This window comes from Sciurus vulgaris, assembly GCF_902686455.1.
Source record: "Sciurus vulgaris genome assembly, chromosome: 14".
Lineage (NCBI taxonomy): Eukaryota > Metazoa > Chordata > Mammalia > Rodentia > Sciuridae > Sciurus > Sciurus vulgaris.
Window position 1 is genome coordinate 8,989,545 of NC_136475.1, and position 20,374 is coordinate 9,009,918.

Genomic DNA, 20,374 nt, shown 5'->3' on the forward strand with positions numbered 1-20,374 from the left:
GTGGCAGCAGGAGAAGCAGAGGGAACGGAGCTCCAGGTCCCAGGCAGCAGGCCAGTGGAGCCTGGTAGCTCGAAGGCCTGAGTGGAGCAGAGGGGCAGGAGGTGACCCAGCTGGAGAGGGGCTCCCAGGTCACTGGGGCAGCCAGGCCCCTGCTTGGAACAAGAGGAAGACAGCCGCGTGTCCCAGCCCGCTGCCTGTTTGTGGCAGTGCAGGGTCTGACCCTGGGCCGCAGGCACGCAGGCAGGCGCTCTACCCTGCACCCAGCCCTGCGGTTTTACCCACGGCTTCTGGGTCTGCTGGGTGGGACGGGGTGCCCAGGACGGGGGCAGAGAGGGAACCCATTCTTGGGGTGGTGGGGCTGTGGGCCCGTCTGGCCAGTGCTTCCGTTGGTCAGCGGGCAGCAAGGCTGGGAACTGGGTTTGGAGGAGGCTGGTGATCTCAGGAGCAGACGGTGGCTTGGAAGGCCCCGGGCTGCACTGGAGACAGGTGACATGAGTCTCAGTGAGACCAGGCGCCAGCTGGGTGCAAACTTGGGATCCCGCAGGGCTTAGAGAGAGGGTGGGTGGTGGCACGCACAGACTGCAGGTCCCCTTGGACTTGGACAACTGGGGACATACAAGGGGGTGGCTGGGATGATGCGAGGGCCGTGGGGATGGCCATCAGGGGTGGCCACAGGAGCCCGTGCAGAGGCTGTGGGAAGGCTCTTGGGAGCCCGGTTGTGGGGAGCCTCGAAACCACCACAAATGGAACTGCACAAGCACAGCGGACCAGGCCCAGGTCCACAGGGACTGGGATCCACAGCAAGGCACCATGCAGTGGGGGCACAGTTGCCTGGCAGCAAGGGCTCCCCTTCTTGGATAGGGTGGAGGGGAGAGATCTCCAGTGGGACAGAGCCTCAGGCTGACCTCAGAAGGGCAGCTGGAGCCCAGCAGGTCAGTCAGAGACTCAAGTGGCACAGAAAGGATTTGGCCTCAAGACTGGAGGCTGCTGCTAGTGTGTTTAGTGTGTGTGTGTGTGTGTGTGTGTGTCTGGGACGCTTTTACATACTAAGCTCTATACCCTGAGAGATTTTTGTTTATTTATTTATTTTGAGCTGGGGGTTTCATTAAGTTGCTGTCTTGCTAAGTTGCCCAGGCTGGCCTCAAACTTGCCAGCCTCCTCCCTTGGCCTCCCACATCTCTGGGATTATGGTGTGTGCCTCTGTGCCTGGCTAAGTATTTTTTTAAATATAGTTGACTGCATTTAAAATCAAATTTTGCAGCTCAGGGGCAGGGTCTGAGGCAGGAGGATTCCAAGTTCAAAGCCAGCCTCAGCAATTTAGTGGGGCCTTAGCAACTTAGCAAGACTGTGTCTCAAAATAAAAAATAAAAAGGACTGGGGATGTGGCTCAGTGAAGTGCCCCTGAGTTCAATCCTTGGTACCAAAAAAAAAAAAAAAAAAAATCAAGTTTCACCAGGTGTGATGCTCACCTGTTACCCCAGCAACTCGGGAGGCTGAGGCAGGAGGATTGTGGGTTCAAAGCCAGCCTCAGCAACTTAGCAAGGCCCTGAGCAATTTGGTGAGACTCTGTCTCAAAATTCGAATTTTTTAAAAAGGAACTGGGCATGTGGCCCTGTGGAACCACTTCCTGGAGCTAGGGGCTGCTGGCCCTTGGGCAGGGCGACCTCCATTCACCACCGTCCCACCATCCTCTTGCCCATGGGAGCCGGCGTGCCCCTGCCCTGAGCTCGCCTCCACGCAGCTGTGCCGTCAGACACCAGGGGCAGCGTCCCTTCTTTGTTATTGGAAGGTCAGCTCCCTAGATAGCGCTGCTGCTCGACGCTCCAAAGGTCCCGGGCAGGACGGTCATCGTGCCCTCCCATGGGCGAGCGGGGCAGTGAGGTGGCCAGGGACGGACGGACCTGGCTCCCACGCCCCTGCTCCTGCGGCTCGAGGGGCCTCTACTCTGCCCTGGACCTCTGCATGTCCACAGTGACCACGCTTTGTGTTCTCTGATCCAGAATGAGGTACAGCAGGCTCTGGGGTGGCCAAGGGAAGGGGCCCTGAACACCTCCTGGCCCAGCTCCTCGGGCCCTCACCGGTCCTGGAACACCAGCGTCACCTGCCCACGCAAGGGTCTCTCCGGCCACTGCCCCTGGGTGTGAGGGGCCCCACAGGGAGGCAGGGGCTGGGGTGCTGGAGGGGAGCCAGGGTCTTGGAGGTGGGATGACCCCCCACCTCTGGGCCTTCCCGGACGTTCTCTCTTCCCCATTCTTGGCTTTGTGCCTGGGCAGCGGGTGGGCAGCGAGGGTCAGGGAACTGGGAGGCTGAGGCAGCAAGTGGACCAAGCCCAGCCCAGGCGGGAGGGGCCCGAGCCCCAATGGAGGGAGAGCCAGACGCCGGCCGGAGCTTCAGGAGGGGATCTGATCCTGCCTGAGCCCCTGAGCTCGGGGCAGGTCAGCACAGAAGCCCTGGACACCCACCTGCTGGGCCTTCTGTGTCCCTGCCTGTGACATGGAGGCGAGTCACCCCGGCCTCAGGAGCGTGGGTACCTAGTGAGAGTCCCGGGAGGCGAGTCACCACCTCCTGCGACTGTGGTTCTGCTCCGCCCGCCCCCGTCCTGCCCTGTCCCTATCCCCTACCCTGTCCCATCCCCAGCCCTGCCCTGTCCACCCCTGCCCCTGTCCCCTGCCCCCGTCCTGCCCCGTCCCCTGCCCTGCCCTGTCCCCATCCCCCACCCTGCCCCGTCCCCTGCCCTGCCCCGTCCCCCCCTGCCCCCGTCCCCCGCTGCCTCGTCCCCTGCCCTGCCCTGTACTTGCCACTTCTGAGACTCCGCGTGTCCCGACCGCTGCCTCCACCTGGCTTCTGACTCAGCTACCCTGGCCGTGGAATCCTGCCTGTCTGGGTCAGGAACGGCGAGTCCCCCAGGTGCCTGCCGGCTGCCTCATCACGGCTGCGGGCAGCGTTGCCCTGACTCACAGTGGACATGACGCCATGGACCAGTGATGTCTGCCAAGCGGGAGCAGCGGGGCCTGTGCGCTCCGTCTGGCCGTCGGCTGGGGACTCTGGCCTCGCAGCCCGGCAACCAGCCTCCCTCCCTCCCATTCGAGCGCGTGGGGCCACCAGAGGGGAGGTTGGTGCCCAAGTGACTGTTCCAGGAGGAGGGGCAGGTCCTCCCCAGGGGCCAGGTGGACAGGGCTGAGCGGGACCCACCCCGGGGCCACCTGCAGGACAGCTGCAGCGCTTTGGCAAGGAGGTCTGGGGAGACGTGAGGGGCTCCCGGCTAGTCCAAGGCAGAGTCTGCCCCGGAAGCAGACGCTGAGGGAGCCCCAGGGGGACAGCAGCCCACCGGGTGGGTGCTATGGTCAGACTGGAGGACGGGCAGAGCCACACAATGCTCTCCAGTGTCCCCGGCTCGGCATGTCCTCCCATGACAAGGCTGACTGAGGGCATGTCATTCAGGAGTCACAAACACTCCTGGGCACTTCCTGCACCTCAGTGGCCCGGAGACTTTCCTTTGAGACTCAGTTCCCCCCTCTCTTTATCCTAAATCCCTCTCCCACCTGCCACGCCCACGCTTTGCTCCTTGAACTTAAGAGTTGGGGAGGGGTGAAGATCCATCTTCCATGGTGGCTTCAGGCTGACCAGGGGCAATGACCCTGTCTTGGGAGGGATCCCAAGTCTCATCCTGCCTGGTGCACACCTCTAATCCCAAAGCTCGGGAGGCTGAGGCAGGAGGATCACAAGTTCAAGGCCAGCCTCAGCTGGAAACATGTTGCAGAAGCTGAAAGCTTGGACTCCAGGATTTTGATGCTTACTAGTTGTTGAACTTTTGGCAACTGAAATTTTCTGTGCTTTGTTCTCTGTATGACAAAATGTAGACAATAGAGCGTCTACCTCCTTGGGTTTGTCAGCACTGATATATGTAAAATGCTTAGAAAATCGTGTGCAGTGTAGTTAAATAATAATGCTGGCATAATAAGAAAGAAAGAGTAAAAAAGAAAAATTATTTGCACAATCCAACCCTTTGGTGGGTCTTAGTTTCCCTCCTCCTGCCCCCTAGGGAGCCTAGGAGTAACACATACACCTGTGCGGCTGAAATAAAAGATCGCCCAAGCAGCAGTAAGTCTGGGCGAGGGTGTGTGGAAAGGCTCACTCACATTGCTGGGACTGTAAACTGGTGCAGCCACTCTGGGAAGCCGTGTGGAGATTCCTCAGGAAACTTGGAATGGACCCACCATTTGACCCAGCTATCCCACTCCTTGGTCTGTACCCAAAGGACTTAAAATCAGCATACTACAGTAACATAGCCACATCAGTGTTCATAGCTGCTCAATTCACAATAGCTAAAATATGGAACCAACCTAGATGCCCTTCAACAGATGAATGGATAAAGAAACTGTGGTACATATATGCAATGGAATATTACTCAGCCATAAAAAAGAATGAAATCATGGCATTTGCTGGTACATGGATGGAGCTGGAGAATATCATGCTAAGTGAAATAAGCCAATCCCAAAAAAAACCAAAGGCCAAATATTTCCTCTGCTATGTGGATGCTAACCCATAACAAGGGAGGGTAGGGAGGGGAAGTATAAAAGTTTACCAGATTAGACAAAGGGGAATGAGGGGAAGCGGGAATGGGAACAGGAAGGACAGTAGAATGAACTGGACAGAATGTTCCTGTGTTCACATGAACACACGACCAGTGAACCACCTCATGTACAACCACAAGAATGGGCAGTTATGCTCCATGTGTGTATGGTATGTGGAAACACACTCCGCCGTCATGTATAGCTCAAAAGAACAAAGGAAATAGAATGAAATCAAATTTAAAAGAAAGATTACCCGGAGCTGGCTCAGCAGTGTGCTGCTGTAGTCCCAGCGCTTTGGAGGCTGAGGCAGGCGAATCACTTGAGCCCAGGAGCTCAAGCCTGCAAGGTCAGCCTGGGCAGCAGGGTCAGACCTCGGCTTAAAAAAAAATGACCCATATCCTCTATCTCCCTTCTTACCACATCCCTATATTTCCCAAACCCAAATAAGGACACAGGGTTTGCTAAGATTTTATTTTGAATTGAGAAATATGAAACAAAAAGAAAACAAGAAAAACATTTTTCTTTTTCTCAAATTAAAAACATAGAGTGAGGCTGGGCTGGTGGCGCACGCCTGTGATCCCAGCAGCTCGGGAGGCTGGGGCAGGAACACGGCAGGTTCAAAGCCAGCCTCAGCGACTTAGTGAGGCCCTGAGCAACTCAGCGAGACCCTGTCTCAAAACAAGAAACAGTACTTTCTTCCTCCATACTTGCCCCCCTCCCTAACCCTAACTCTAACCCTAACACTAACCCTTCCCTCCCCCCCATTATGTGTCATCCTCTACTTATTAGCGATATCATTCGTCCCTTGTCTTTTTGAGATTGGCTTATCTCACTTAGCATGATATTCTCCAATTTCATCCATTTGCCTGCAAATGCCATAATTTTGTCATTCTTTATGGCTGAGTAATATTCCATTGTGTATATATACCACAGTTTCTTTATCCACTCGTCAATTGAAGGGCATCTAGGTTGGTTCCATAGTCTGGCTATTGTGAATTGAGCAGCTATGAACATTGATGTGGCTGTGTCTCTGTAGTATGCTGATTTTAAGTCCTTTGGGTATAGGCCAAGGAGTGGGATAGCTGGGTCAAATGGAGGGTCCATTCCAAGTTTTCTAAGGAATCTCCACACTGCTTTCCAGAGTGGCTGCACTAATTTGCAGCCCCACCAGCAATGTATGAGTGTACCTTTCTCCCCACATCCTCGCCAACACCTGTTGCTTGTATTCTTGATAATCGCCATTCTAATTGGGGTGAGATGGAATCTTAGGGTGGTTTTGATTTGCATTTCTCTTATTACTAGAGATGTTGAACATTTTTTCATATGTTTATTGATTGCTTGTAGATCTTCTTCTGTGAAATGTCTGTTCATTTCCTTGGCCCATTTGTCGATTGGGGAGGGGTGGGGGGAAGGGGAAAAAATAACAGAATGAATCAAACAACATTATTGTATGTGGATTTATGATTACACAAATGGTATGCCTTTGCGCCATGTACAAACAGAGAGGCAACATGTATCCCATTTGTTTACAATAAAATAAAATAAAAAAACAGCATTGTAAAATAACATTGAAAACAATATAAAACTCAAGTGAATAAAATAAAGTAGATTTAAAATGTTAAAAAAAAAAAGATGTCAGTGTGAACAAGCAGAAATTTTGAGACAGACTTGAGATTAGTCTACAAGATTGGATATGTCAGAGAATTCAATGTTTCAAACACTAAATATTCAGTTATCTCCATGTTAGCTTAAATCGCCACCTTTTATTACTATTGATAATTTGTCCTAAAGTCAGCTAACTTTATAAAATCTCCATTAAGCTTATATGCAAAATTTTATTGTCTAACTAAATACTGCTATAATTTTTCTCTTCTTTCCAATTGTTCAACCTAAGGAAATTATAATTTATTCTTCATTGGCATAAAAAAAAAAACAAAAAAAAAAAACAAAAAACAAAGAGGGCTGGGCATGTGGCTCAGTGGGTAAGCGCTCTTGGGTTCAATCCCTGGTACCAAATAAGTGTGAGTGTGTGCGTTGGTGCATGTGTGTGTGCGTGTGCATGTGCGTGTGTGTGCGTGTGGCCAGACGAGAGCTTGAAATTCACGATCCACGCTCCTGTGGGAACGCAGCGTCTCACAGCCCCTGGGCTCTATGGAGAGCGGCAGTGACGTCCTTCCCATCTGATCAGCGGGAGTGTCTTGTCCCAGGTGGTTGGCGATGCCCAACAAGAGGGCGCCGCGCCTCTGGCAGGTGGTGGCACTGAAATCGCACGCAGGGAGCCGACTGGCACGCCACCCTGTGCTAATCACGCAGCGTTACTTTATGTGAGTCTTCCCTGGAGCTGGGGTTGGCCGGGGCCTGGTGCAGGCTTGGCGGTGCCGGGCCCGTGAGCTCCACCCCAGCCACAGGGGGACCGGGCGCTCCAAGGCCAGCAAGGGACCGTCACGCGGCTTAGGCTGGAAGCGAAAGCCCTGTTTGGAAAGGTGCTGCTCCCACCCGGGAGGCCCCAGGACCCGGCCTTGGAAGCCCAGCCACGTCCTGGGACCAGCAGGCAGAGCCTGGGCACAAGTGGGGCCTGGGGAGGAAGGACCTGCCCCACCGTCCCTGCCTGGTGCCACTGGGCTCAGTGTGACCGAACACCTCGTCAGAGCATCCTGGACAGTTGTGCCCCGCTGGCTCCAGAGCATCCAGGAAACAGGACGTGACTGGGCAGCCCAGCGCACAGGACCCAGCTCCGGCCACTGCGACGGGTTACGGAGCAGGTCAGTCCCCGAAATGCAGAACTGCCCTAGACATTCGTGGCGGCCCCAGGCCCCAGGCCGTCCTGGAGATGCTGCCTTTCAAGGAAACCGAGATGATGAGCGAGGAGTGGGGCTGGGCCCAACCTGGCACGACTGGCGCCAGAGACGCGGGCACCGTGCCGCGCCTCCCCCTCCAAGCACGAGCCCAGGACGGCCACACGGGACACGGCGGGGGCAGCTGTCCAGGCCAGGAAGAGGCTCCCCAGAACCCCTGCTCCAGGCACCTCGGCCGGCTTCGGCCTCCCGCTGGTGGAGTGTGGCGCCCAGCTGGACAGGCCGGCGGGATTCCCGGGACAACTGGCGCTCTCTTGTCCCCGGGAGAACGGCTCCCAGATGGCGCGGCTCAGAATCTTCACTGAGGAGTTTCCATTGTGTCCAGCTGGCCCCGCGGCTCCCGCGTGGCCCCGTGCGGGTCCCTCGCCGCGGGCTGGCCCGGAGGGGGCAGCTCTCGTTTCCTTTCAGTTCACGGGTCTCTGGCTCCAGGAGCCTCGTCCACGCTGGTGACGTCTGATGGACAGGGCGACAACCTGGATCTCACGACAAGGCTGCGAGGGGTCGAGGCCCGGGACTCAGAGGGCAGGGGAGGTGGGAGCCGCGTCCAGGCCCCAGGGCCCCACAGGTGGAGGACGGAGGGCAGCAGGCGGTCAGGCCTGCTGAGTGGCTGACCCTCAGCAGAAAAGGCTGCCCTGGGTCACGCGGAACAGTGTCCCGCCAAGTGGAGAAGGAGGAGGGGACGGGAGGACCAGAGCGGTGGCAGGGAGGCCCTCCCTGGCGTCACCGGCCTCCCAGACGGGCCACGAGCGGGGTGAGAGGAACGCTTGTCTGGGGACGTGTTCCCAGCAGCGGCCTCGAAGCCCCGCAGGGAAGCTCCTGGCGGCCCAGGACAGGGTCCTGCTCATCAGCCCGCTTCCGCGTTGCCGGGCAGTAGACAGAAGCGGCAGTGACAGCGGCCATCTGCTGGTTTTCAGTGGGAACTTGGTCTCAGCTTTGCTTCTAATTCAAATCTCCCTCTTTCCGGGCAGTGGTGGCAGGAGGGGATTCCCACCCCCTACCTGTGCACTTCTCTAATCTGGACTTGCTGAATTACTTTTCCGACATCCTTGATAAATTCTGGTTGTCAAAAAAGAACAACGGACTCTGGAGTGAGGCGGGCAGCTCAGTGGTAGAGCACGGCTCCGTGGTTCAGCACCCGTTTGTTCTTCTGTACTGGTAATGGGATCAAGGGTGCTTGACCACTGAGCCACCTCCTCAGTGACCCTTTTAATATTTTACCTTTTTTTTTTTTTTTTTTTTTAGACAGGGTCTCATTAAGTTCAGTAGGGTCTGAACTTAATCAATCCTCCTGCCTCAGCCTCCAGAGTTGCTGGGATTATAGGAGTATGTCACCACGCCTGGCTAAGGCCCTGCTTTGATCCCCAGCATTGCAAAAACAGAAAAGAAAAAAAGAGATAGACTTTATTGGGAAGATTGTCGCATGGGAGTGTGGTGACGGTGGGGAGACTAGTATGCTACCACCTGGCTCTACTACTGCCCAGAGAGGCCAGGCTGTCATGCTCATTGATCCAGAAATATTTGGAGTCAAATTGGTAGGAAAATAGGTTTTATTCAAAGTCCGCTTTGAAGGAAGACAGAAGAAACTTAATTGTTTCCAACATTCCATCTATAAAATCCCTGAAAATTAGCAGGTATTTAAAGGAGAAGGGGCAGGAAGTGACCAAAGGCCTGCTTGGGCAACCTCTGCTCCGTCCTCCCTGGCGCCTGTCAGGGAGGGAGGTCGCAGCCTCACCTCCTCTTGGCATAGGCCATTCCCAACTCCAGACGGGGACCCACGAGGTCCGGTGCTTATTCCTGAGGCGGCGGGTGCTGAAGGGGCCAACTGCCTGCCCGCGAGCGGGGCTCTGTGCGCCTGCAGAACTCCCTGCCTGGCCTCCCGGCTCTGCTGGGGTCCCATGGCAGCTCCCTGGTTCTCAGGATCCTCTCCGAGACTCTGGGCAGCTGCTAGGCGCCTTGGCTCCCTCTGCAGGAGCTTCTGCCACTCTTTGATCTGAGGGGTCCCACGTCAGAGGGAAAGTGACAGTTTGAGTCAGCGCCGGAAAGATTAGCTCTTAGGTCGCAAAATGCAAGCCACAAACAGGAGCACTGTAATTGGCCTGTGTGACAGATTCAAATTAATACCAAGAAAAGCAGTTTGTCTGTAGAAAGCAATCCTGCAGATGCGCCCTCAAGACTCGGCGGCCACTCAGCATGCTTCCTTGTACGAGGCAGGGGTTTCTTAGCATCAGGTGCAGAACCGCAGACATTCTGAACAGAGGGCAAGAGTCCGTGTCATTCCACCAGTTAAGAACAATGTGCTGAAGTGTCCTCTGTACAGTCACTGCGAGCGGCTCCCTGGAGAAACGCCCTTGTGAAACAGTCTCACAGGCATCCCGAGTTGAAACCCAAGTCTGCCTGGAGACGTAGGGTGAGCAAAGAAAGACACCCCCCTTTTTTTTGGTACTGGGATTGAACCCAGGGCACCCGACCACTGAGCCACGTCCCCAGCCCTATTTTGTATTATATTTAGAGACAGGGCTCACTGAGCTGCTAAAGGCCTTGCTAAGTTGCTGAGGTGGCTTTGAACTCGAGATCCTCCTGTCTCAGAGCTGCTGGGATCACAGGTGTGCCCCAGCTAAGACACCCCTTATTAACCACAGGGACACAGCTCACATTAAATAAAAATGTCTACAAACAATACAAACTTTTTATTTCTTACAAAACTTAGCAATTAAGCCAAACAATTTAGTTAGCTTACAGTATGTTAAGATAACGATCATGATTTACAGTGTTATATTCAGAGCATCAGATTTTTAAAGATTTACAGCAGTTGTATCAACAAAATATATGACAACATTGTAAAAATTGTAGTTCATAAATGGAAATTGGAATAAATCTTAACTCTTGTAGCACTTAATTTTCTTTTATGCAATAATAAAAAAACTAAAATCGGCAGAAAATAGAAAATTATCCTAATGAAACACACAATCTTTGTTTTTAAGCTGATTCTTATGTAAACTTTACTGAGAACAGTTTATAGTAACTTCTTGGATCCTATGCATTTTAAAAATTATTCTTAGTTCCTCTAGAACTTAAGCATACTAGGTTTTTGACACCAGACACAGCATAAAATCCATTTAACATTTTAAGAAGTCAGTAAAGCACCTTGCTGACTGATAGTTAATTTTTGAAAGTACTGCTAGGATTTATGATTAACAACCACGATGAAATTAACAAAACGCCACAATTTCTAGCACATTATAAAATGAAATTATTACAGAAATCAGAAACACAAAGCATACGTAGGTTATAAGCATTTGAAGCCATTGGCGATTTGACTTATCTTAGGCCTAGAACCAGGAAAGTATAGGCTCACTGTGAATTTCCAATTCTACTAATAATTGAATAATTAATAATTCAGACAAACCATAAATGTTATAGATATAAGCATTACACACTTATTAAAAGAAAACACATTTCTGAGGTGTGAAAAGCTCTGAATTAAGATTTCCTTCTTTTGCTGGTTTTAAAAGCCAGACTTTTGAGCTGATACTGAAAGTAGTCTGTTAAGTCTTAAATTTGCATTTCCAAAGTTAAGCCAGGCACAAAATTTACACCTTTAAGACTAAGGTTAGCAAAACTTGAAGAGTGAGTTTCTTTTTCAGAGACAGAAAAATGTATCAGATAGTGAAAATGTAAAACCTTACCTAGATGAGAAAGAAAGAAGTGAACTCACCAGAGGGGGAAAAACCCACGAGCTTAAAACTGCATGGCTGCAGATACATTTAGTCCATTCCTTTCTACAGAGGCCCACCTAGAGACTGAAGCACAGACCACGCTCAGGAAATGTTCGCCTAGTAAAACAGCACTGCTTTTTGGAATCCCTTTCCACTGGTTCACCAGTGGGCCAAGAAATCCATCTTACATGTCACGGAAAGAGCCCCCGGTGTCAAGGGGTGAAGGGTAAGCTCAAGGTGCAGGTTGACTGCACCCTTATTATGCAACTTCTGGACAAGTTTCCCAAAGTTTCTTCCAACCCGGGAATATGGTAAGTTCTTCTGAAATGGAAGTCCCTATGTTGGTAGGAAAATCTGTTGCTGAAGCCACTGGAAAACAGCCTGTGAAGCCAACTGTTGAGCTAGTGAGCATGAAGCAGCATGCACTTCCAGGTACAAAGGCCACCATGCAATCTTCCAATGAACAAAAGCGCACTCACCAAGTCAGTATCATTGGTGGAAAATTTTTACAACCTCTGAAGTTTACCTTACTGACCAGTACCCAAAGGGCAAATGGTCACTCAAATCCCACACCGCTTAAGCTCCAAATGGCTCACCTGGGCCCTAAAGAGCTTAGGTTCCATAGCTGAAACAGCCTAGATGAGAGATAGCCAATACCACAAAATGACCCACTCAGCCAGCAGAAATAAAATCCCCAGTGTGCTCCCTATGGGGCTACTAACAATGGCTCATTGACCACTTCCATTAATCTATTTTCCCCACCAATTAAGTGATTTTTGGAAGTTGAGGTTGTAGTAGGACGGAAAGGGATACATCCTGTAGGATTTAAGTATTAAGAAAATTTCCCTCGAGATCCATCTGTAATCTTGGTTGGTTGTGAATGTCTCACCCTTGAGCCCTCTTCCCAAAGATCACTGCCGGCCTGAGCTACGTGCTCAAGGACAGGACAGGACCCGGCTCCTGGCTGGCCGGCCAGAAAGCCATTTCCAATTTCAGATGGGAGTGCCCCGCCCCCGTAGTACTGGGGCTTCACATATGCTGGACAAGAGCGCTATGCTGGACAAGAGCGCTACGCTGGCATGCCACCCACCCTCGGCAGAGTGTGTTTCATGGAGCGGGGTCAGTGAGCCTAGAGAACCAGGTGTGTGTGGGAAGTCCAGCAAGAGGGTGGTGCCATGGGGTAGCAGGTCCCAGAGGTCCGACCCTGACACCAGGCTGTGTGCTGGCAGAGGCTGAAGATGGGCCAAGGCTCAGGGACCTTGGAGGAAGGAGAGAAGTAGAGGCAGAACTTAATTTTGTTCCCAAAGACCTGAGGACAAAACAGCTCAGCTAATCATTTACGAGGCAAAGAATGGAACTGGGAGGGTCTAAGTCTGACTTTGTCACACATAAGGGACATCCCGAAGTCTGATCTAAGTCACACAGGGAGGGTGGCCTGGACACAGCGCGTGTGTGTGTGTGTGGTGTCTTAGCCTTCACTGCTTCTAGGATCACAGGGCTCATGTAAAACTCAACATTATTATTGGTACATTCTAACGATATACCTGGTAATATCCATCACATACTATTTCAAGAATTTTATATATGTATATATACACATATAGATATACTTTTTAATTTAAATGGACACGAAACCTTTATTTTTATTTGCTTATTTTATATTTTATGCTGAGGATTGAACCCAGTGCCTCGCATGTACTAGGCAAGCGCTCTACCACTGAGCCACAACCCCAGCCCCAAGGAATATTATACTTTATAACTTACATTTTTTTCCTGAAATAATTACTTTCACCCATTTTTCTGTAAATTAGACATACCACACACTTGTCTTTGAAAGCAAAGTTAGTACCAGTCACTGGGGATGCTGAGGCAGGAGGATGGAAAATTTGAGGCCAGCCTCAGCAACTTCATGGGACTGTCTCAAAATAAAAAAATAAAAAATAAAAACCTGGCTCAGCAGTAGAATGCCATCGAGCATGTGTGAAGCCCTGGGCCAATTCGCAGCACTGAAATAAAACAAAAACAAACAAACAAAATAGGCGGGCAGTGGGAAAAAGGGCTACTCATCACTGCCTAGTGACCCAGATGAATCTCTTCCACCCTGATCTTGCCTGTCCTTGGGGACAGGATGCCTGAAGGCCATGAGTCCCTCCTCAGGTGGGCTAGCCTAAACTGGTTGGATTTTAAGATGGCTGCCACAAAGCCTCAGACTTTTGTTATCTGCAAGCCAGTGAGATGGAGCCAGGCACAGTGGCCACGCCTGTGATCCCAGTCTCAGGAGGATCACGTGAGCCCAGGAGTTTGGGGCTAGCCTGGGAAACACAGTGAGACTCATCTCTTAAAAAAAAAAAAAAAAAAAGCTGGGCACAGTGGCCACGCCTATGATCCCAGTGACTCAGGAGGCTGAGGCAGGAGGATTGTGAGTTCAAAGTCAGCCTCAGCAACTTAGTGAGGCTCTAAGCAACTTAGCGAGACCCCTAAATAAAATATAAAAAAGGGCTGGGGATGTGGCTCATTGGTTAAGCACCCTTGGGTTCAGTCCCCTGTACAAAAAAAAAAGGGCCATGTAATCTGTTTGGGTGAGGACCACAATAAAGGAAGGAACTAGAAAGAAAAATACAGCTGGTACGCAAGAACTTCCAGGTGGTGAACAGTGTGCAAGGGGATGGGTGGAACAGGAAGACCTGGGACAAGCCGAGTCAGCACAGGCTGGTGGAATACAGGACAGGCAAGGGGGCTTAACCCCATGACGTGAGGCCAAGGCTGGACCTGATCATGTAAGCACTACTGGGGAAACAAAGGCACATAAAATTCGGGGTATGGTGATGTGGCCTGTGGTAGAGCACTTGCCTGGAATGTGTGAGGTCCTGGGTTCAACTACCAGTGAGACAGAAAAAAAGAAAGGAAAGAAAGAAAAAACTGGAAGGGGGGCATCTCATCACTAAAGCCACGTAACAGGACCCTGCACTAACTGCAGGGGGAGGTTCTAGGGCACAGAGGTGTTCATGAGGCTCTGAACGGGGAAAGGCTGGGGAGCGGAGGCAAGAGGACAGACTGCCCCAGACAGAACCTGTGTTCCGAGACCGAACAGAGGGGCGGGCACAGCAGCATGCCTGTGATCCTAGTGGCTGTCGGGGGCTGAGCAGAGGCCTGTGAGCCTGTCACTTGCGGACGCAGTGACATGGCTGGGGTTCTGGTGTGATTCTGGCAGTGCTGGGGATAACGCCCAGGGCCCTACCACAGTGACAGCCCAGCCCCGCGCATCCGTTATCTTTACTTAGAGCGTCTAGTGAAGGCTGAGAAGCGGGAAGGGGCCTGGTGAAGGCAGGCGAAGGTGGAAACGCACGTTTGGAGGCAGCCTGGCCTCACCGAAGGCTCGGCAGGAAACTACAAGCGGCTAGAGCGGCACCAGCACTGGCCAGTGTGAGGCCTGGAATCGCAGAGGCCGCAGGGAGGCAGAGGCTGGGGAGAGGCCCGAGTGCGAGGGGCGCGTGCGCAGCGAGGACCCGGGGACAGCGCTCTACCTGGAGCAGACTGCTCAGCCCGAGAACAGCCCTGTGGCAGAGCCGGGCCCTCTTCCTGACGGCCTGCCCTGCTGCCCTGAGTCTCTACATCTAGAATTCCTCTGTGCCCAGCACCCACGGGTCAAAGGAGCAGAATTAGCAAAAACAAAAAATTGAAGTTTCCTGGTTGGAGGAGGGAGAGGGAAAGCACGACGGTGAGTAAGAGTGCTCAACCCCTCGGCCCACAGCCACGCGCGGTCCTGCTTTGGCCTCGGTCCTGTGAAGCTCCGGCGAGAGCATGGAGGGAGGCCAGGGCTGCAGGAAGGAGGGAGGGCTGGCTCCTGCACGCCACTCCGCGCTGGCTCCCGCCTCCGGTCCCCACGCTACCTCGGAAGTGGACCAGGGCACCTGTGGCCCTTCTCTGCGGCCAAGCCCCCAGGCTCTGAATATAAAATCAGAATACGCATGCGACACGTCGGCTTCCGTAAGGCCAAAAGGAAAGGCAAAAACCCGTGCCAATATCAGAGGTACAAGAGGGAGGGCGGAAGGACCTATCGCGTGTCCACAGGACTCACCTTCCGGGTCATGCGTGTGCTCAGACCTCAGGTGAAGACTGGACTTTCACAGAACTAGCCGGGTGGTGGCTCCACCTGTGACTGCTGTTCAAGGTGCAGCTTCTTTCCTGGAAGGACCCAGCGCAGCCCTTGACACCTGCGTGCTTCGAATGACCTGGAAAATGTCTTCTCATTCCAACTCTTAGGACCACAGGTGCATCTACCTGGCATGGCCAACAGGAGACACTCGCGGTTTTGCTTCAGGGTTATGTGACTGCTCTGTCACAACAGAGCGTGCAAGGACCCTGGCCACAAGATTGCTAAACATCGTATCGACTGGATCTGACGAGCGAACAGCTTAGTACCCCCGAGAGACCTCTGCAAACAGACAGAGGCAGACAGACCCCCAGGGACTCAAAGGCCCATCACTCAGTGAAGCTCTAGAGAGCCAATGGTTAGGAGCACGTGAAGATGTCACCTCCAAGATGAAGATGCCACTGTACTCTGAATCATCTGCCACTTTGTTGTTGGAGGCAACAAACCTGAGTGTGGTATTTCAGTCACTCACTTGGTAAAGACTGAAGCGAGACAGTCAGCATCGAGTGCAGGCTGAGGAGCAGCTACTCCTGCCTTGGCCTTGGGTCCAAAGACGCCGTCCTATGGACCTCCAGATGCACTGACAGGAGGATCAGAATGCTAGGGTTTGGGGCGAATCCTTCTGACTTCATTTGAAAAACGTGCTGCTTTTTCACTGGTCCTGAGTAAAGAATGCGTTTTTAAGCTGAGCACAGAGGCCCACGCCACGGGAAGAGCTGAGGCAGGAGGACCGCAAGTGCCAGACCAGCTGGGCCCGATCCCGTACCAAGCTAAAACGAAGGGCTGGGTGTAGCTCAGCGATAAAGTGCTTGCCTAGCACATGTGTGCTCCTGGGTTTGACACCAGTACCGCCAAAAACAAACCATGTTTAACTAGGAGACCTCAAGTGACCATGTGACCCGTGCGTCCCATCACGAACGTAGACTTATCTGAGCCACCTAGGCATAGGGTGAGAGGTGCAGCAGAAATGCGAGACTGGACGCAAGCGAGCCCAACACTGACCGCTCTGCACTGCTTCCTCTTGTGCCAGCGCCACCTGTGGCCCCACTGGGCGCTCCTCGGGACTAGGTGACAGATTAGGAAGTAACCTGGGCCTGGCTTGCAGAGCTCTCTGTAGTTGGGGCCCACAGAGAGCGAAGGGCTGCACCGTTACACATTCCTCAGAAGAGACTGAAGGACGGCGAAACGGGTGCTTCCCGAGAGGCACAGCGCGGCCGTCGGGCCGTCCACTGGAGCCGAGGGAGATGTCACTCCGGAGGTACTGGCTGGAATGCTGGTGACCAGGTCCAGGCATGTACCCAGAAGACGGAGGTCTGGGTCCCCGTGGAGGCTGCCGCAGAGGAGGGCAGCGACAGGCTCCTGGCCATGGAGCTAAGGGCCTCACCACGGCCAGCACGAAGCGGCCCCAGCAGATGGTGGGATGGCCTCCTAGCCTCAGCTGTGCCACCAGACGGGAGTCAACACGGGTAAGGGTCTCAGGAGACCAGGACACACTTCAAGACGAACGCGCGTGACCCAGCCTCGCTTGGAGTTCTGGATCCCACCTGCACCCGGGGCTCGGCACTGGCCACTGACCGGAAGCTGAGACTGACACGTGGGCCCCTGAGGTTCCTTGTGCCGTAAACCAAGAGCGGAAAAGAACAGACGAGAGAGGAGTGACAGCTGGCTCAGTGACTGATGTCCATCAGCCAGGGGAAGCTGGGGCACTGCCAGGAAGGCCAGGTCCAGAACCAGGGTGCTTCTGGGGTTTCTCTCAGCACCTCCAGCAAAAGCCACCGCCAACGACCTGCACCTCCTGTCCCCACAAAGGACATTCTTGCTATTTAAGAGCTCCTGGACTAAACTGCTCAGAGAAAAGGAGAGACACTCGGTACTGAGACCCTCCTCATTGTTCTTTTTCAGGTCTCCCGTCACCCTGTCCCTGCTCGGCTCCAGCTCAGCCCAGAAAGGCCGCTGCCACCCTAAATCTCATCTGGTGCTGGGCGTCACTGGCCTTGGAGCCCCACGCCCACCGGCTCTGCTTCCCAGGCCCTCCCCGGGGCTCGCCGTCAACAGCCTGGCTGGGATCTCAGGTTTTCCCTGGGGACTGAACAAGGATAAGGCAGGCCCCCACAGGCCACTTCAAGGCCACCAGAGCACGGGGGAGCCTTCTGCCAGCGTTAGCCAGGCTGCCGATGCCACGCAACATCCTATCCTCCCCCGAGCCAGGTTTTGCACTCCTCTACCCTGATATCTGGCACCTCCCAGGTGCTGGGATTACACGCGTGTCACACTGCGCCTGGCTGGTTCCATCTTTATAGTTAAAAACCAGCAAGACCTACCCGTGGCAGGAGCCAGGAGAGAGGGTGCCCTGGAGCAGGGGTCTGGCAGCGTGCTATTTTTTCATCTGTATGTTGGTTAAAAGGTGTTTGTGAAAACCCACTCGCTGCACACCACTGGTCACGTTCCTGCTCGGACCAACATGTGAGTAAAGCATCTGTATGAAGAGTGCCTCGTGGAATCCCCACACGCTAGGTCACCAGTGGCCAGAACACAGCTTCAGGGCTTCCTGGAGGAGGCAGGAGACTGCCCAGCCATTACACGGCAGCGCTCTGGAGGCCGTCTGGAGAAGCGCAGGGGCCGAGTGAAAGCCCAGGGCTCTGGTGTCCCCCCCGTTACTATAACCCACGGCGCTTATTAAAATGGATGCCAGAGTCGAATCTGAGGCCCGAGCCCCAGCTGAGGGGGAGGCTTGGTCATAGTTTAAGTCCCAAGATAACTCTGCGGGCCGGGTGTGTGGAAAAGATGGCAGACCTGCCCAGGCTGGCCTTGAACTCCCGATCCTCCTGCCTCAGCCTCCCAGGTTGCGGGGACTCCAAGCCTGCCCCACGGCTCTGTCTTCTTTTTCTCGAACACTCGGCGCTCTCCACTCCTACTCTGGGCAAGGCAGGCTCATCTGCACCGCTCACTTTGTATGCTGCCGCCCAGGGCTGTAGTTCTCTCCCTCCACCCAGCTGTCCACCCCTCCTCCTCTGCTGCCATCTTCCTCTCTTCTGTGTCCAGGTGTCAGGTCCCTGCAGCACCTGGTTCCACAGGGCAGAGCAGCACCGAGCCTGAGGACAAGAGAGCGGGCTGGTGCCGCCATCTTGCCCCTGGCCTCAGCAGGGAAGCCGTCCACCTCGATCCTTCGCCCTACTGCCTTGGAAGGACTCCTCAGTCTGACTGACTTATCTCGAGGTGCTAGGGATGGAGTCCAGGGCCTCACTCGTGCTACGTGAGCCATCTACCACCGGGCCCCACCTCCAGACCCTGAGGTTCTTAATTCTGATCTTCCAACTCAGCGCCCCACATCCTTTAGAACTAGAGAAAGTTCTCTGGCCGAGCTTGGTGGCACACACCTGTCATTCCAGTGATTCAGGAGGCTGGGGTAGGAGAATCACAAGTTTGAGGTCCGACTAGGCAACTTAGCGGGAATGTGTATTAAAATAAAATAAAAAGGGCTGGGATGTAGTTCAGTGGTAGAGCACCCTTGAACTGAACCCCTAGCACCGAGCAAGTTTTCTAAACAGAAGGGAAATAATAAAAGAAGGAACCTTGAAACAGCAGAAAGGAAGAAAGAAAAATGGAAAGGGTAAAACACAATGACCACCACAGACTTCTCTCATTTCCTAAATTATATTTGAAACAAAAATTTTAACCCTCTCTCATGTGGTTCTCAACACAGAGAAAAAATCATACTGGAAGCAAGAGAAGGTAATATGGAGACCAGAAGACTGCTAAGTAAGCTATATATAACATAACACTTTAAAGCAGCCACTGAAACAGTTATAAAAGGAGACATGGTCAAAAATACTAGGGACAAATCCAACCTGTATTCTAAAAAAAATGTTTAGAGCCAGGTGTGGTGGCACATGCCTGTGATCTCAGCGGCTCGGGAGGCTGAGGCAGGAGGATCACGATTTCAAAGATAGCCTCAGCAACTTGGCGAGATGCTAAGTAACTTAGTGAGACCCTGACTCTAAGCAAATACAAAAGAAGGCTGAGGATGTGGCTCAGTGGTTAAGTGACCCTGGGTTCAATCCCCGGTACCGAAAAAAAAAGTTCAAGTAACCCATGAAGGCAGGAAAAAGAAACAAAACAACAGAACAAAACCCCAAAGCTAAAATGGCAGACTCAAGCACTGACTCATCTATAATTACATATAATAGGAACAGTCTAAAAACACAAATTAAAAGAAAGAGATTGGCAGAGAAAAAAAACTGTGCTAAATGTAGGCTGTCTACAAGACACTTCCAGTATAATGACACAAGCAGGTTACAAGGAAAAAAGAAAAAATACATCCCACACACACAAATGGCAGCTAGGCACGGTGGCACACACCTGTAATCCCAATGACTTAAGAGGCTGAGGCAGGAGGATCCCAAGTTTGAGGCCAGCTTCAGCAACTAAGCGACTCAGCAACTAACTGAGACCCTGTCTCATATTGAAAATAAAAAGGGCTGGGGATGTGGCTCAGTGGTTAAGTGCCCTTGGGTGCAATCTGTGGTACCCCCCAAAAAAAAACAAAAGCAAAGAACAAACACCAACTAACCACTAATCAGATGTCAGAAGAGGCAGGTACAGACCAGTGGCAGAGCATGAGGTTGGTGTGTGCGGGCTTTGGGCTCCAGGCCAACACCAACCAAACCAAACCAAACTAAACCAAAAAAACAGGAATCCTAAAATGTGTGCACCTCACCTAACAGAAATGCCAATGACATGAAGCAAAACCCAACAGAACTGAAAGGAGACAGACAGTCCCACGGTGCAGCTGGGGAGTTCAGCGCCACCAACAGCCTGACAGGCAAGCAGCAAGGAGACCCAGGGCCTGACAACCGCAACCTGCAGCTCCATCTGCACTCGCAGACAGACACCAGGACATACCACCACGTCCCGGGCCGTCAGCAAACCTTGACAAGTCGAAAAGGTCAGTGAGCTGCTGTACACGCCTTTCAGAACAGCACGTAAGAGATGAGGACAGAACCACGTGCTGGCAGAGGCAGGTTGCTGGAAACGTGGATGCTACTCTGGAAAAGCCTGACAGTTTCCTGGAGAACT

General features: G+C 52.8%; 1 protein-coding gene across 2 annotated transcripts in view; it reads right to left on the bottom strand.

The window, feature by feature from the left end:
• Window positions 1-10,097: 10,097 nt before the first annotated feature.
• KANSL3 (KAT8 regulatory NSL complex subunit 3) overlaps window positions 10,098-20,374 on the bottom strand; it is a 49,890-nt gene continuing 39,613 nt past the window's right edge. Inside the window, exons 23-24 of one of the 2 annotated variants that reach the window (XR_013759160.1) lie at window positions 15,224-15,377; window positions 10,098-11,229 (exon numbers count right to left, since the gene is read on the bottom strand). The gene's annotated coding sequence lies outside the window, so the exon portion shown is untranslated. The remainder of the gene's footprint in view (window positions 11,230-15,223; window positions 15,378-20,374) is intronic. The other variant, XR_013759159.1, reaches the window with a different exon arrangement.